At 51.0% G+C, this 16,272-nt stretch overlaps 1 protein-coding gene and 1 pseudogene across 1 annotated transcript in view; one reads left to right on the forward strand and one right to left on the reverse strand.

The window, feature by feature from the left end:
- LOC134562709 (zinc finger protein 420-like) overlaps window positions 1-16,272 on the forward strand; it is a 230,724-nt gene that overhangs the window by 42,188 nt on the left and 172,264 nt on the right. The window lies entirely within an intron of this gene.
- On the reverse strand, window positions 8,353-12,240 carry LOC134562704 (zinc finger protein 883-like; annotated as a pseudogene).

The following is a 16,272-nucleotide window of genomic DNA, read 5'->3' on the forward strand; positions in this document are numbered from 1 at the left end:
TCCCAGCACCTCACCAAAATTTTTCTACACCACATTTTTCTTCATCAAAAGGTTCATGAAAACAAATCCTGTTAATTATCTCCACCTCACATCTTCCCCACCAGAGAAACAAGGCCCTTTGCAGTGTTTCATACAAGCTAAAATTCACAGCTGGAGGGAAGAACAGGGTGGCACCACCAATTTCCATGTCCAACCCAGCAGGCCAACTCCAAAGTGGAGGGAATAAAATGGAATGGGGGCAGGGCCTGGTCAGATATTTCTCTAAAGGAGAGAGGCAAAAGCACCTCCAAGTCAACAGGAGGGGAAAAGAAATGCCTATAAAGCACCCTGTGTGTTCAGGGACTCAGCTGGGAGGAGCTGGACATGGACAGAGGCACCTGGAACAGTTCTTTCCTCAGGCTGAGCTTTCCAGCCTGGCCCTGAAGTCAATCAAGTGCTTTCCCAGAGGATTCCAGGGTTGCCAACCACCCTTCAAGAGGTGGCTCACAGGAGCACAGAACCCTTTTCAAGATTCTGAGCAGAAAAAACGGCACAAGATGCCCAATTTGGAGCTCTGTTTAAAAACCTGGAAAATAAAAATCAATTGAACTCTGAAGCCCAGCTGTGGGCCCTGCAATCTCAGATCCCAGGCAAAACTGGAAAGGCTTTTTACAAGAACCGACACTGAAGAGCTAACAGATGAATGTGTGTGACATTTGGAGAGGCTTCCAATTTTCTACAGTGTTCCTTGAAGTGTTGAACTTGATTTTGTCTTTGCCTCCTCTTGCACTAGAGGAGCCTCATTTCCCCAGGCAGGAAGGCAAAGCTCATTGCTGGCCCTGGCTGGAGCTGTCCCTGCAGCATTTCCATCCCTGCCGCGGCCTCTTCCCTCAGGGTCCCCAGCAGCAGCTGCTGCAGCAGCACATGGAAGCTGCAGATGGAGCTGCTGCCCAGCCCAGCCTGAGCTGCACAAGGATCCTGCTGACAGGAACCCCAAGATCCCCTCCCAGGGGCCCTGCAAACACTTGCCCATCTCTTCTGTCTGCTCCATGCAGACCCTGCAGGGAACATCCTGCCTCTCCTCTGGGGCAAGGCCAGCACCCCAAATTCACACTCCAAATGCCAGATTCTGGCCCCTTTCTGCACCTGCTGAGATGGGGCTACAGCATTATCCAGACAAACTCACTGTACTTCAACCTGCAGCTTGCAAACCCAGCCCTTGCACAGTGGGTTTACAAGGACCACAAGTAATAGGCCAAATAGAATTAATTTTCCACTGTTACCCTTCACCCTCCATGGTAGATTCTTCTATTCTTTTCCATGAAACACATCTTCAATTAGACTGCAAGCACTGGGCCTGATGCCTGCAGTAACAGAACAAACCAAAACCAGCCAGATGTCCTTAGGAAACCTGAAAGGCATATTAAACAGTAAATGTGTTTTTCTCTTCAAAAGGTTTTTCAGGTAAACATAACACATACAAGATAAGGCAAATTCACACTATGTGAGTGTTTTCAAAATGGGCAAGCAGAGGCTATATTTTGAGGAAAGGTTAATTCTACTACTAAACTGAGTAGTTGAAGATCAATTGAACTTACCATTTCAAACCTGTCCATGGTGCCTGCTCAGGGGCTTTGCCAGCCCCTCGTGGCCTCTAAGGAGCAACTGGCGAGCAAGAGCTGGCACGGAGCAGGCAGGACATGTGGGTGCAGTGGAGATGCAGCACTTGAGGACAGCTTTTTGTTGTGCTACCTAGGAATTTTTGAATAAAAACTCTCTTAAACCTCAACTCCCTTGCAAGTTTCCCTTCTTTCCCGGTGGGATTCAGGTGCCTGGAGCAATGTGAGGGGCAGCAGGCCCAGCGTGGCCGAGAGCTGAGCCCAGCAGAGCCCTGGCAGAGCCCAGAGCAGCCTCAGCACCCCCAGAGCCCGGCTGGAAGGAGGCACTTGGAGCAGCAAGGGGCAGCAGCCCGGCCCTGGCTGCCTCTTCCTGGGACAGGACTCATCACCCCATCCCAGAGCCAAACTGGGCCTGGGCTGCTCCCCAGGGAAATGGGGGCCCTGCTGTGGAATGCGCAGCCTGGGGGGATTTGGCCATCCCGAGTCTGTGCAGGAGCAGAGCAGTGAGAACAGTGCAGTGCTGGGGTCACTTCTGAGGATGCTCTGCCCTTCTGCCAGTGCTCTTGTGGCTCCTGGGGGAGCTCGCAGTGCTGCACCCCTGTGGGCAGAGGGGCAGGGAGCCGGGCTGCTCCACAGGCTCTGGACAGCCTTTAAATAATAAAGCAACCAAAAAATCTTTGTGGTGTGTGACAGCTTCAGCCCAGAAACATGTTTTTGTTCGTAGTAATAGATTAGTACTGAATAAAGAAATGAAATCTTTTAGATTAGTACTGAATAAAGAAATGGAATAAAGAAATGAATCTCAATTTGTAATTGAGATGTATTTCATCCTTTTCCAAGGTTCTGGTGCTCTTCCTCCAGTGTAATTTCCTTTCCTCACCCACTCTGGGAGTTGAGCCAGTGGGGCCTGAAGGCCAGCCAGCTCCTGCTTACAATGAGTGAGGAATAAATTCAAGGCCATGGGGATCCTTCCTTAAAGTTAGGTCGAGTTAGAAACCTCTACCCAGAAGTCCCTGAGGTCGTTATGTTAATTAGCGTAAGTTCTGTTCCCCTATTGGCTACTTGTGTTCCTTATATGGTTCTGTTGCTAGAATGTTCCTTCCCTAATGTTATAAATATTGCTGTACCCTCCATTATTCTGGACTTCTGTTGGTTACCCCCATGGAGTTCCCCTGGATACTGCACACGGTTTTGGGGCACCGTCCCGATTTTCTTTTATCTGTTATTAAAGTGTTCTTTTTCTAGTGCCAGCCTTTGTTCCCACTCCTAATTATTTCCTCTCCACCCTCTGTCCTGAAGTCAGGGCACCTAAAGGTTTGTTGCTGTTACCCTCACTACAACAACCCACTTTCTAATAGTTAGAAGGGAGTTAAGTGCGCCGGAAAAGGCAACAGCTCCTGTTTCAAACAGCAGCAGCCACCACTGCAGGGAACTTGAAATGGCCCCAGGCACATGTCTGCGTTTGAAGGGTGAGCAGCTCTTGGGGATAGAGATCTCACACAACTTCTGAGGCTGTGAGAAACCCACAAGTGGCAAAGGATCATTGTGGGTCAACTCCTACTGAAATCCCATTCCCCCACAGCCTCCAAATGGGCAGGCAGGGCTGGGCTCTGGCAGGGTTCAGCTTTGAGTGCCTTGTGCTCCCTGGCGTGTGAGTGATCATCTGAACTCTGGTACTGATTGATTGGGGTATGGCTGCTGAAGGAGAAGGGGGAATCTCGGGAGACAGGAAAGTCTCTGCTTCTCCTTTCTTCCTCCACAACCCCCTCTGGGGCACAAACCTCAAAGAATTAATGATTTTAAAGAAGTCAAGGTTTTAGCTGAAGATAAGCTTTGCTGGAATTAATTAAATAGGTAGATAGGTTTTGCTACAATTAAAAGTTAATACTTAGTTGAAAGAAACTGAACTTGGGATAGCTATCCCAGATCTAAATAACTAATTGCTTGTCAACTTTATGTTTGTTTAGCTGTGATTACAATGAGAAACAGGGAATTTGATAAATAGATCTCAGGAACACAAGACAATTACAAACCTCCTGTATTCAGAAACCCATTGAATAGTCACAGAGACACGGAGCCCTACCAGGGGTTCATTTGTGACATTTGAATTGAAAAGGTAGAAAGGTCAAAACAAGGCAGACTCAGTTTACTTCCTCTTTTTAGGGCCCCTCCCCATGGAAAGGACCACCAACCCATTTCAAGGAACAAAGCACGCATGCTTAAGAGCTTTTTTTGCTATTTACCGATCAAAGCGGAGAATGGGAGGTAAGTGGGTTATGAATATGCATTTGTATTTTGGTTTTCAACACTTCTGTAAATAAAAGGCTTTGTAATCACCTATGATTTTTGCAGTGCATATTAGGGAGTGAACCCACGCACTGCCCAGTGTCACAATAAATGTGCACTTCCTAACTCTAAACAGTTAGAGAGTCTTTTGTCTGTCACAGTTGAGTATTGATACTAAGATCAATATCCATATTTTTATATATCATCTAGTGGCCCCGGCAGGACTCTGCTCTCTCTGGCCGAGGGGCAGCAGGGGTCCAGCACCCCTCGGGCACCCACCCAGAATTTTCTGGGGAGAGGGCTCCTGTGGCCTTACTGCCACTCGGGGGAAAGACCAGGATCTGCCAGAACTATGGACAAAAAGATAAGTTCATAACTAAAAGAGGTACCTTTGAACAGGCGGTTTGGTAAGTCACGGAGACGCCCCGTGTGCAAGATACGTCTGAGTGGGTTCAGTTGTGAGCTCCGCCGAGTCTGCTATTTGTGGTCTGTGTTTCAGGTGGTGCCGGTGACAGCCCCAGGAGTCTGTGGTCTGTGTCCCAGGGCAGGGCAGCGGCGGCAGCAGGACAGCCACTTTTGTGGTGTTTCTGGAGCAGTGGTGGCTCCAGCTCAGTCTATGGTTTAACGTGCCTCGGTGGTTTGTAGTTTGGGGTGTTAGCTGCGAGTCTTTGGAGCATGGGGAGTTCATCTCGGGCTGTGGAAAATCGTAGTGGCAGCTTGCACGCATCGGATGCATGTGTAGGGTGGATGGGTTTTTGTTTTGTGATTCTGAGTGCTTAGGCAGTAAAATAGTTACCAGTGTGCCATATGTGTTGTGGTTTGCGAGAGTTTGTGTTGCAGGTGTTTTTGTTTGTGTGTTTTGAAGTGTGCTAACAGCCTATGGTATGTGTTCTGGGATTTATGTATGCTTAAAGTTGAGAGAATTTTGAAACCCCCGCCTGATCAGCGGAGGGATATCTGTATTTGTGCCTGGGAGAGCAGAAGGATTTAGAGTGCTTGTGTTGTGCCTGGAGTGTGTGCCACGGGGAATTAGGTTGTGTGTGAGTTTTGGCCACGTGTGTGTGTTGGCAGGGTGATTTTGACTTACTTGGATTACTGGGGATGGGACTAGGGGTTCCAAACACCATGGATTCAGAAGTATTAATGAACAAATTGACAGTAATTGGCAGTGATATGATTCAATTGCAACAACATTTACAATCTTCCTTATTGGCATTAGGTACCAGTGGAAGTTGTCTAAAATATTACCAGAATGGGAAAATACAGAAGAGCAAGAATTGGTATTTAATACCTTAGGTACAGCTAGTGAGAACATTTCTTTGGCACTTGAGTGTACGCAGGCACAGCCACAGTTATGGATGCAATCAGTAGCAGCTTCAGTCATCAGGGACGGGGGAGAAGGCTGTCTGCTGAAATCCGTCAAGTTGTTTGGGATAATGCCTCAGATCTGGAAATGGAACTCCAGTCTCTGTGGATTTTAGTTAAATTTTACTTGTAATCCTGTGACAAGTATGGTAGCAGCTTTTGTTCTAACTATATATGAGGCATCAGTGAGCGTGATACATCCAGTCACTGCTTTAGGGCTAAATCATGAGGCGACCGTACCATATCCTTCTGAACACAGGATGTGGGCACGGAAAGTTGAAGGAAGGTGGTGAACTGTTGAGCTGCTCATGGGTTTGGGGTCTTAAAAGGCCAAGAGCATTTTCTGGTTATTACAAATTGTTTATTATATAAATGCATCAGTCTTGAAGGCAAGAGTTCTAAGCATGCGGTCTTATTAAAGGTTATAAAGCTTAAAGTCCCAGTGGGGTGTAACAGCAATTGACAGAGAGTCCCGACCATGGGAGGAGAACAAACTGACCGGCCCTGTGGTCCCGGCCACAGGGAGAGGCAGATGGACAGGGGGTCCCAGCCACAGGGGAAAGACAGATGGACAAAGGGTCCTGGCCACAAGGAAAGGCAGATGGACAAGGGGTTCCGGCCACAAGGAAAGGAAGATGGACAGGGGGTCCCGGCCACAAGGAAAGACAGATTCCCAGCCCAGAGCCCCATCCGTCCCATTCCCGAGCAGCGCTCCCTGCAGCTGCAGCAGAAACAGCAAAGCCGCTGCCGCAGCAGCAGCAGCAGCCACAGCTGCACCCCCCAGGCAGCAGCAGCAGAGAGGCAGAAGCAGCCCCCAAGCAATGCAAGACCTGACAAAGTCCTGACAACGGCTCCTGGCCACGGCTCCCTGGCAAAGCCCCATTCTCTCTTGCAGTTGATGGCAGGAGGATGGATCGATCATCAGAGAACTGATGAGTCAATACCATTGCCCCAAAACCAGGGGATTTTTATCCATAAACCATAAATGCATATTCATGTCCCTATCTATAGATTGGCCAAACAATTAAGAACACAATGCTAAAACATCCTCTCTACATTAATCTAAACCTAATTTTGAAAGTACGTAAAACTACAAAAAACTTTGAAGGTTGGTATCAATCCTTACACAGAAGCCTATGCATATAGCATATCTATTAATGTAAAAAAGGCTCTATCATACAGTATATCTATTAACGTAAAAGGTTCTATCTCATTCACATAAAAATTGTGCCTGCTGTATCTAGTACTGTGAACAATGTTCTAAAATGTTTTTGTTATGTTTAAAGCTAAACTACCAGGCCTTAGGGCTCTGGGCTCTGTGTTAGCTAGCAAATTCTTAAGGCACTTCAAGTCTGCTTATTTAAAACTAAAGTCTAAACATATACTTCATATTTATGTGGTGTAACATATTTTAGTTTCTCTAAAGGCTTCAATTCAATCCCTGCATCTTTCTCTCTCCCTGGGGAACCCAGGGGGGGCATGCACTCCAACAGCAAACCATTAACTAGAACCCTGTTCAATGAGGGAGCAGTTGGGGTTTATATCTGAGGGTAATGCAGGTGATGATAAAGATACTTGTTAGCAGACAGAGCAAAACATTTGTCACTTTGAAATGCATCCCATTAATCAAACCACCCTGCCTGTGTACACAGGACAAGGTTGTGTCTGCCTTAGGACAGCATGCCCTGCTGTAATGGTGGATGAGATCACTGTGAATGAAACTCAGTTTAACTTGTGCATTTGTGACTTTGTTAAAATTGAAGGATGTGAGTTCTCCTATCAGGCACTTGTCCTATCACACCAACCTATAAAGGCAAACTTGACTACTGTTCAAGAAATATTGTCTGTGCCTATAGGGACGAACTTAACTTTGGTTGCACAATTATTGAAACACAATGAATTAAAAGACGTTCTTAAAGAAATTAAAGATGAAGCAAAGAGAACTTTGATTACAATATATCATGACACAGACACTATAGAGAGTATTTAAAAGGTTGGAAGAAGGCCCATCCCATCATTGCTGGCATGTGCTTTTTGGGTGGTCACCATCCGCAACCAGTCTGCTCAATACCTTGGTTCATCCAATTATTGTTTTTCTTATTTTAGTTGGTATAAGTTTGATTCTGTCTGTCATGATACTTGTTTGGAATTGAAGAATGCTGAAGTGAGTAGCAGCTTTAACTTCAATATCAAAAGCACATGGTATGGTTTTAAGGGACACCTACCGCACAGCTTTGCTAATGAAGAACAATCTGTATATTACTAAAAGAATTTACTAACCTTGAAGAAGGAGTGGGGAAATGAATCATGATTTTAAAGAGTTAAGATTTTAGCTAAGGGTTAGAAGCAATTTATATTGATCAAGGTGTAAGTTAGATAAGTAAATGGTAGGTTAATGATTATTAGATGCCTAAGGTAGAGCTAATTGTTATATTGCTTGCTATTATGAGCTTGTTTATAGTAGGAAGTGCAGTAAGTGAACCATTATAAGAACAGATTGAAACCAGGTAGAACAATGGCCAGCACCTGGGCTTTCTATCAATCAATCACCAAGCAGGGGGCCTTGGATCGTGCCAGAGGATCACAGAGACCTGATGAAGACTTTCCTGACTTCATCCTTTGCGACCACTGACCCAATTCAAGAGAACTGCACAAGCATGAAGGACTAATAGCCTCATTTTAATACTGAATGGGAATGGGAGGTGCTGGGGTTATGCATATGTATCGTATGTAAGATCTTGGGAAATAAATAGAGGGCAAAGAACCTTGTTCGGGGCAGTCATGCCTTTCAGAGATGATTCCTGTGCTGCCTGCTGGTGAATAAACATACCACTTTGTAAATTTAATTAGTTAGAGAGTCTTTGTCTGTGATCGTATAGGTTTTTAATGATTCACCCACAAAAAAACCCTAAACACAGAGACTCCCCTGGGATATTCGGGGCGAGCTCCCCCTCCCCGGGCACCTGCGAGATGGGGGCGATGCTCCCCGGCCGTGCTGCGAGTTCAGGGAGCGCTGGAGCCGCCTCTGCCTCCTCTGCCCTTCTCCTCCTGCTCCCTGCTGCCGCTCCGCCTCTTCCTCCCTCCCTCCTCCTCCTCCCCCGTTCCCAGCCCCGAACTGTGGGGCGGGGTCAGGGAAAGGGCGGGAACTGTGAGGGGAAAGGGGCGGGGTCAAGGGAACACACGGTCCTAAAAGGGCCTGGTTTGGCTTAAAATAACACAAATGGGTCTAAAATTGTCTAAAGGCGACTAAAATCCACTCTAACATCGATCAGACTTGGCCTCAAATCATCCAAAAGGGCCTAACATCCACCCTAAATCCACATGCTTTAGCCTAAAATGAGCCAAATGCAGTTAAAAATCATCCAAAGGAGTATAACATCCCACCAAAGCAGCGTAAAACTGCACAAACTGGTTTTAAGTCTTCTTTAAATGGCCTCTAATCACACTTAAATCTCTCAAGTGGGCATAAATCCCAACCATACAGTACCTAGGTTTGCCGAAAGTCACCCAAAGGGGCCTAAAGTCCACCCTAAAATGCAACAGATTTGGCTTAAAATCAGCCAAACAGGCCTAAAATCTCTGGGACCGGGACCGAGACCGAGACCAAGATCAGCACCAGAACCAGCACGAGCACCAAGACTGAGACCAACACTGGACCTGAAACCAGCACCAAGATTGGCGATGCTCTGGGACAGGCACTGAGACCAGGACTGGGACCAGAACCAACACCAGAACCGACACTGCCACTGCTGCAGGACAGGGGCTGGAACTGGGACAAGAACTGACACCAGAACAGGGACTGGCACCGCACTGGCACCGGGACTGGGACTGAGATCGACACCGAAACCAGCACAAGAATTGGCACTGGGACCAAGACTGAGACCAAGACCGACACCGGAACCAGCACCAAGACTGGCACCGCCCAGGGACTGGGACTGAGACTGGGATTGGGACTGGGACTGAGACTGGGATTGGCACTGGGAGCAGTCTGGGACCAAGACCGGCACTGGTACCGGCACTGGAACCGGGACCGTGCTGAGACCGAGACTGAGACTGGCACAGCTCTGGGAATGAGACTGAGACTGAGGCCGGAACCGGGATGAGGACTGGACCCAGAATTGCTCGGGGATTGGCTTCAAGATCGCTCCGAGACCGCTGCCTTCGCTTCAGAGTTCTGGTCGTAGCCCCGTTCAGGACTGGGCGGGACTGGGAGAGACCCCTTGGGGGAGACGGGACTGCCTCAGCTCACATCGTTTCAGTGCAGCCATCCAGGGCAATATGATCCCAGTCTGTATGATCCCAGTCTCTATGGTTCTGATCCGGATGGTCCCAGCCTGTGAAATCCCAGTCCATTTGATCCCAGCCTGTGAAATCCCAGTCCATGTGATCTCAGTCTGTACAGTCCCACTTTTTACAACCCCAGTCCATGTGATCCCAACCCATACAATCCCAGTCTACAAGGTCCCAGTCTGCAGGATCCCAATCTGGATGCTCCTGCATGGCACACACTCCAAGGGTGTGGAATTCCAGTTTCCAGCAAGGAAAAGATCTTCCTGCCTTTGAATCCTGCATTATTAGGATTTGAAAGTAGGGATGGAGTTGGGGAACTCAAGAAGCTCTTCCTGCCCTGGGGGCACTCGCACGGCTTCCCTTACTGGTGCCTCTGTTGGTGTCTGGTCAAGTGAGAGCTCCTGGATAAGCTCTTCCCGCACTGGAGGCATTTGTAGGGCCTCTCCCCGGTGTGGATGCGCCGGTGGATGATGAGGGTGGAGTTGTGCTTGAAACCCTTCCTGCAGTAGGGGCAGCGGAAGGGCCTCTCCTCCGTGTGAATCCGCTGGTGCCAGAGGAGATAAGAGCTGGTGGGAAACCTCTTCCTACATTTGGAACACTCATAGGGCCTCTCCCCAGTGTGGATCTTTTGGTGGCAGATCAGGTGGGCACGGTGCCTGAAGCTCTTCCCACATTCCCCACACTCGTGGGGCCTCTCGCCAGCGTGGATCTTTTGGTGGCTGATCAGGTTGGAGCTCTGACTGAAGCTCTTCCCACATTCACCACACTCGTAGGGCCTCTCCCCAGTGTGGGTCCTCTGATGGCAGATCAGGTGTGTCTTCTGGCTGAAGCTCATCCCACATTCCTCACACTCATGTGGCCTCTCCCCAGTGTGGATGCGTCGGTGCCTGTCGAGGTTGCCATTGTGCCTAAAGCCCTTCCCACACTCGGGGCAGCGGAAGGGCCTCTCCTCTGTGTGTGTGCGCTGGTGCAGGAGGAGACTGGAGCTGGTCTGGAACCTCTTCCTGCATTTATCACACTCGTAGGGCCTCTCCCCAGTGTGGATGCGCCCGTGCCTGATGAGGGTGGAGTTCTGTGTGAATCCCTTCCCGCAGTCGGGGCAGCGGAAGGGCCTCTCCTCTGAGTGAATCTGCTGATGTACGAGGAGCTGAGTGCTGGTCAGAAATCCCTTCCCACACTCAGAACACTTGTAGGGCCTATCCTCAGTGTGGATCTTTTGGTGGAAGTTTAGGTCACTTCTCTGCCTGAAGCTCTTCCTACACTCCTCACACTTGAAGGGTCACTCCCCAGTGTGGATCCTCTGGTGACGGATCAGGTGGGAGCGCTGCCTGAAGCTCTTCCCACACTCCCCACACTCATGGGGCCTCTCCCCAGTGTGGATGTGACGGTGCTGGATCAGGCTGGAGCTGTTCTGAAACCTCTTCCCACATTCCCCACATTCGTAGGATCGTTCCCCAGTGTGGATCCTCTGGTGGGCAGTCAGCTGGGAGCTCTTCCTGAAGCTCTTCCCACACTCCCCACACTGGTAGGGCCGTTCGTCTGTGTGGATCCTCTGGTGGCGGAGCAGGTGGCACCGCCAGATGAAGCTCTTTGTACACCCAAAGCACTTGTGGGGCTTCTCCCCATCAGGAAGCTGCTCATGGACCACCAGCTCTGAGCTCTGGCTCCATCTCCGGCCGCCTTCCCGGCACAGGGTGGCTCTTTCCTCCTCACATCCCCCAGATCTGTGTTTGCAGCCCCTCCTCGTGAGGGATCTCCAGGCCTTTTCCTCCCCGGTGGATTTCTGCGCTACGGAGTCATTCAAAACGGCCTTTTCCACGAGGTTCTGCTGCGGGGATTTGTCCTCCCTGCTCTCCATGCTCAGCTCCTTGTCTGCGGGAGGAAGGACAAGGAGAGGATGGGATTTGTCTTCCTGCCAGAGGGAAGGGGCAGGAGATCCCCCATCTGCTCGGTCTCTGCCCTTCCCAGGCTGCTGGGAGTCCCAGGAACCCGAAAACCTGGCCCCTCTTCTGTCTCCCCACGTAGGGATACTGGGAGTGACTGGGCTCATCCTGGGAGTGCTGAGGAAACTGGAACCACACGGGGGGGCAACTGGGCTCATACTGGGAGCAGCCACTTCCAGCACCGGCACCCCCGAACCCCTTTCCCGCCCATCCCGTCCCTCCAGCCCCAGCACTCCCCGCCGGGCTCCCGGCAATCCCAGGGGTCCCCCCCCGCGTCGGGGTCTCGACTTTGCGGTTCTGGGGCTCTCCTCTCTCTGGGGTCCCGCTCAGGGCGGCCCCGGCAGACGCGGTCCCCCCGCCCCGGTGTCCCCCCGGCCCCGCCGCTCCCGCGCGCTCCCCACGTGGCCCCGGCAGAGCTCGGAGGGCCCGGCCCGGGAAGCCCAACCCCCACCGCGGGGGGACCCGCATCCCCCGACCCCCAACGGGGCTCTGCCGCCACCGGGACACGCCAAAAGCACCTCCCGGGAGCCCCCGATATCCCCCCGAGGGGCATCTGCGCCTCAGCTTTGGAATCCAAACATCCCCCCCAAAAAAACCCCAAACCCAGGGACTCCCCCGGGATATTTGGGGCGAGCTCCCCCTCCCCGGGCACCTGCGGGATCCAGGCGATGTTTCTGGACCTGCTGCGAGTTCAGGGAGCGCCAGAGCCGCCTCTGCCTCCTCTGCCCTTCTCCTCCTGCTCCCTGCTGCCGCTCCGCCTCTTCCTCCCTCCCTCCTCCTCCTCCTCCCCCGTTCCCAGCCCCGAACTGTGGGGGCGGGGTCAGGGAAAGGGCGGGAACTGTGAGGGGAAAGGGGCGGGCTCAAGGAAAGGGCGGGAACTGTGAGGGGAAAGGGGCGGGGTCAAGGAAAGGGCGGGAGCTTTGAGGGGAATGGGCGTGGCCAAGAGGACGCCCAGTCCCAAAAGGGGCCCGGTTTGGCCTAAAATCACCCAACGGGGCCTAAAATTGTGGAAAGGGGCCTAAAATCCACCCTGCCACCGATCAGGATTGGACTGCAATCAGCCAAAGAGGCCTAAAATCCCCTCAGTGTGGCCTAAAATCACCCTAAAGGCACTAAAATCCACCCTAAATCCACATGGTTTGGCCTAAAATCAGATAAATGGGCTTAAAATCATCAAAAGGCATACAAAATTAAACTAAAGGAGCCTAAAATTAGCCAAACTGGTTTAAAACCCACACAAAATGGCCTCTAATCACACTTAAGTCTCCCAAGTTGCTGTAAAATCAACACTGAAAGTACCTGCTTAGCCTTACAATCACTCAAAGGGACCTAGAGTCCCACCTAAAACCCACCAGATTTGGCCTAAAATCACCCAAACCTTGCTAAACCCCACGCAAATGGGCTTAGATTAATCCAAAAGGATCTAAAATCCACCTTGAAACTGTCCAGCTTATCTTAAAATCACTCAAATGGGAGTAAACCCTACAAGATTTGGCCTAAAAATAGGCAAAGGGGACTAAATTCCACACTAAAAGCCTCGAAAACCCAAACTAAACCTGCCCAGTTTGGTCTACAATCACCCAAATCGGCCAAAAGTCATCAAAAGGGATCTAAAATCCACCCTGAAACCCACCAGATTTGGTCTAAAAGCATCCAAAGCTGTACAAAATCCACCCTAAGCTTGCCCAGTTTGGCCTAAAATCCCCCAAACTGGCCTAAAATCTCTGGGACCGGGACTGAGACCGAGATCACGATCAGCACCAGAACCGGCACCAGCACCAAGACTGAGACCGACACCAGATCTGAGACTGGCACTGAGAGCGGCGCCGCTCTGGGACCGGCACCGAGACCAAGACTGGGACCAGAACCGACACCACAACAGAGACCGGCACTGCACTGGCACCAGGACTAGGACCGAGACCGTAACCGGCACCAGAACTGGCACTGGGACCAAGACTGAGACCAAGACCAGCACCGGAACCAGCACCGAGACTGGCACCGCCCAGGGACTGGGACCGAGACTGAGACTGGCACTGGGAGCACTGCGGGACCAAGAGCGGCACCGGTACCGGCACTGGGACCGGGACCGCGCTGAGACCGAGACTGAGACTGGGATGGAAATTGGCAAAAAGGGCTCAAAAGTCACAGAAAATGCTCTTGAAGAATCCAAAAATACTCAAAATTGACAGAAAATGCTCCAAGATGCTGTGGGATTGGGGAGAGCCCGGAGGGACACAGAATTCCCAAGAATTAAAAAACATCCCCCAAAATTTGCATTAAAAAGCAAAATTATACAAAACAAGAACTGAAAGAAGCCTCAAAATGGCTCAAAAGAGAAAAATAAACCTGAAAATGCCTCCAAAAATTCCAATATTATTCTCAAAGTAGCCCGAATTTATCAAGTTCCTAAAAAGTCACAAAAAATTTCCCCCAAACACCAACAAAAACCACCTAGAAAATGAAAAAAATAGAACAACCAAACCTTTAAGATGCCCAGAAATATATTAAAAAATATCACCAAAATCCCCAAATCTCAAAAATTCCCTAAAAAACTCTCAGACTCTTTAGAATTCCAAAAGCATCCCCAAAAATCCCCCAAATGTCAGCAAAAACCACCCTTAAGAATGCAAAAAAAAATTGCAAAAAAAACCACCAAAAAACCAAAAACCAACAAAATGAAAATACCAAAATTTCCTAAAAATACTTTAAAAATAAAAAAAATACAAAATCCCTCCAACCCCGAAGAATTCCCAAAATCCCTGAAAATTCCCAGAATTTCCTACACTTGCTTTCAATGAAGGGGTGCAGCAGGCAGGACTTGCCATTTACAGCACTGCTGATCACCAAGAACTTGAAGAGGAAATCTGGGAAAAAAATTCCCAAACTTCCTATGCTTGGACCCAAAATTCCCTCAAAATCCTCTCTAGAGAGCCCACAGTTCCCAAGTTTGGACCCAAATTTCCCAAAAGATCCTTTTGGGGACCTCAAATTCCAAAGTTTGGACCGAAAATCTCCTCTGGAGACTGCAAAACTCCCAAAATTCCCCTCTAGAGATCCCCAAATTCCCATATTTGTACCCAAAATGCTCCAAATTCCTGCGTTTGGACCCAAAATTCCCAATAGAGGCCCCAAAATTCAAACAATTTCCCAATAGAAAACCCAAAATTGCCCCATTTGAATCCCAAGAATTCCCTGAACAGAGCCCAAAATTCCCAAAATATTCCCTTGAAGCACCCCAGAATTCCCCTATCGAGATCCCGAGACCCCCCTCAGACCCGCCAGATACCCCTGGACCCTCTCTAGGCTACCCCAGAACCCCTACAGAGCCCCTATAGATGCCCCAAAGACCCCCCCAAATCCCCCATAGACCCCCCCAAATCCCCCATAGAGACCCCCAGAGCCCCTATAGACCCCCTGGGCACCCCCCATCCCCTACAGGGACCCCCAGATCCCCTAAAGGCCCCCCCAAATCCCCCATAGAGACCCTTGGATCCCCTACAGGGATCCCCAGACCCTACTCAAATCTTCTATAGGGAACCCCAGGCCCCCCCCGGCCCTCTAAAGACCCCCCATAGATCCCCTATAGACCCCTCAGACCTGCATTAGAGACCCCCAGACCCCACCAGACCCCCCAGCCCCCTCACAGGGATCCAAAGACACCCCCAGACCTCTCCACACCCACTACAGGCTCACACAGGCCCCTACAGACCCCCCCAGTCAGCCAAAAGGCCACCCAGACCCCCCAAATCCCCTACAGAGACCCCCAGACCCCATTTAGGGATGCCCAGACACACTTTATGGACTCCTCCCGACCCTCTGTAGACCCCTCAGACCCCGAGAGATCCCCTATAAGCCCCCAAGCCCCCTTTAGGCAGAGCCACAACACCCTAAAACCCCAATAGATCCCCAAAAATGCCTTATAGAATCCTCTACATCCCCTGTAGACATGGCACTACATCCCCTAAAGAGACTCCCAGGACCCCCCAGACCCCTATAGATCCCCTATAGATCCCCCATACCTATTCTTGGGTTTCCAGCCCCATTCTGGAGGTGCCCAGGCCTATTCTGGCATTGCCCAGCTCCATTCTGCAGGTCTCAGCAGCATCCTGGGGATCCCAGCCCCACTGTGGGGGTGCCCAGGCCCATTCCGGGGGTCCCAGCCCCATTGTGGGGGTGCCCAGGCCCATTCCGGGGGTCCCAGCCCCACTTTTGGGGTGCCTGGGCTCATTGCTTGGAGGGCTCCATGAGGGTCGGGGCTCGGGGCCGGGGGCGGTGTCGGGGCGGGGGGGAGGGGCTGTTGCCAGCCTGGGATTTGGGCTGAGTTGGGCTGGGATTGGGGCCGAGGGGGGCTCAGAGCTGGCACTGGGGCCAGCGCTGGCTGTGGGCTGGGGGTTCGGGCTGGCTCGGGGGAGGCAGTGGCTCTGGGGCTGGCCTGGGGCTGAGGCTGATGATGGTGATGGGCTCAGGGCAGGAACTGGGGCTGAGTTTGGCAGCTGGAGCCGAACCTGTGACTGCAGTGCGGGCTGGGGCTGGGCTGGAGGAGGGAGCTCGGGCTGAATTTGGGGTGGGTGCTGGGGCCGGGAACTGCTCCACCAGTGGTGTCCGTGTCCCTGGCCAGCCCACAGAGGCGGGGACGATGCTTGGGTGGTGGTTGGAGGTGACTTTGTGAATGAGGGAGCGTGGCCGGGCAGCTCCCTCGGCGTTCTTGCCGGACAGCGGCTGTGGAGCAGGGCGATCCCCTCGTGGCTGGAGAATGCAGTGAGGAGAGGGAGAGGAGCCTGGCAAGGGGC

Source organism: Prinia subflava, chromosome 30 (assembly GCF_021018805.1).
Source record: "Prinia subflava isolate CZ2003 ecotype Zambia chromosome 30, Cam_Psub_1.2, whole genome shotgun sequence".
NCBI lineage: Eukaryota > Metazoa > Chordata > Aves > Passeriformes > Cisticolidae > Prinia > Prinia subflava.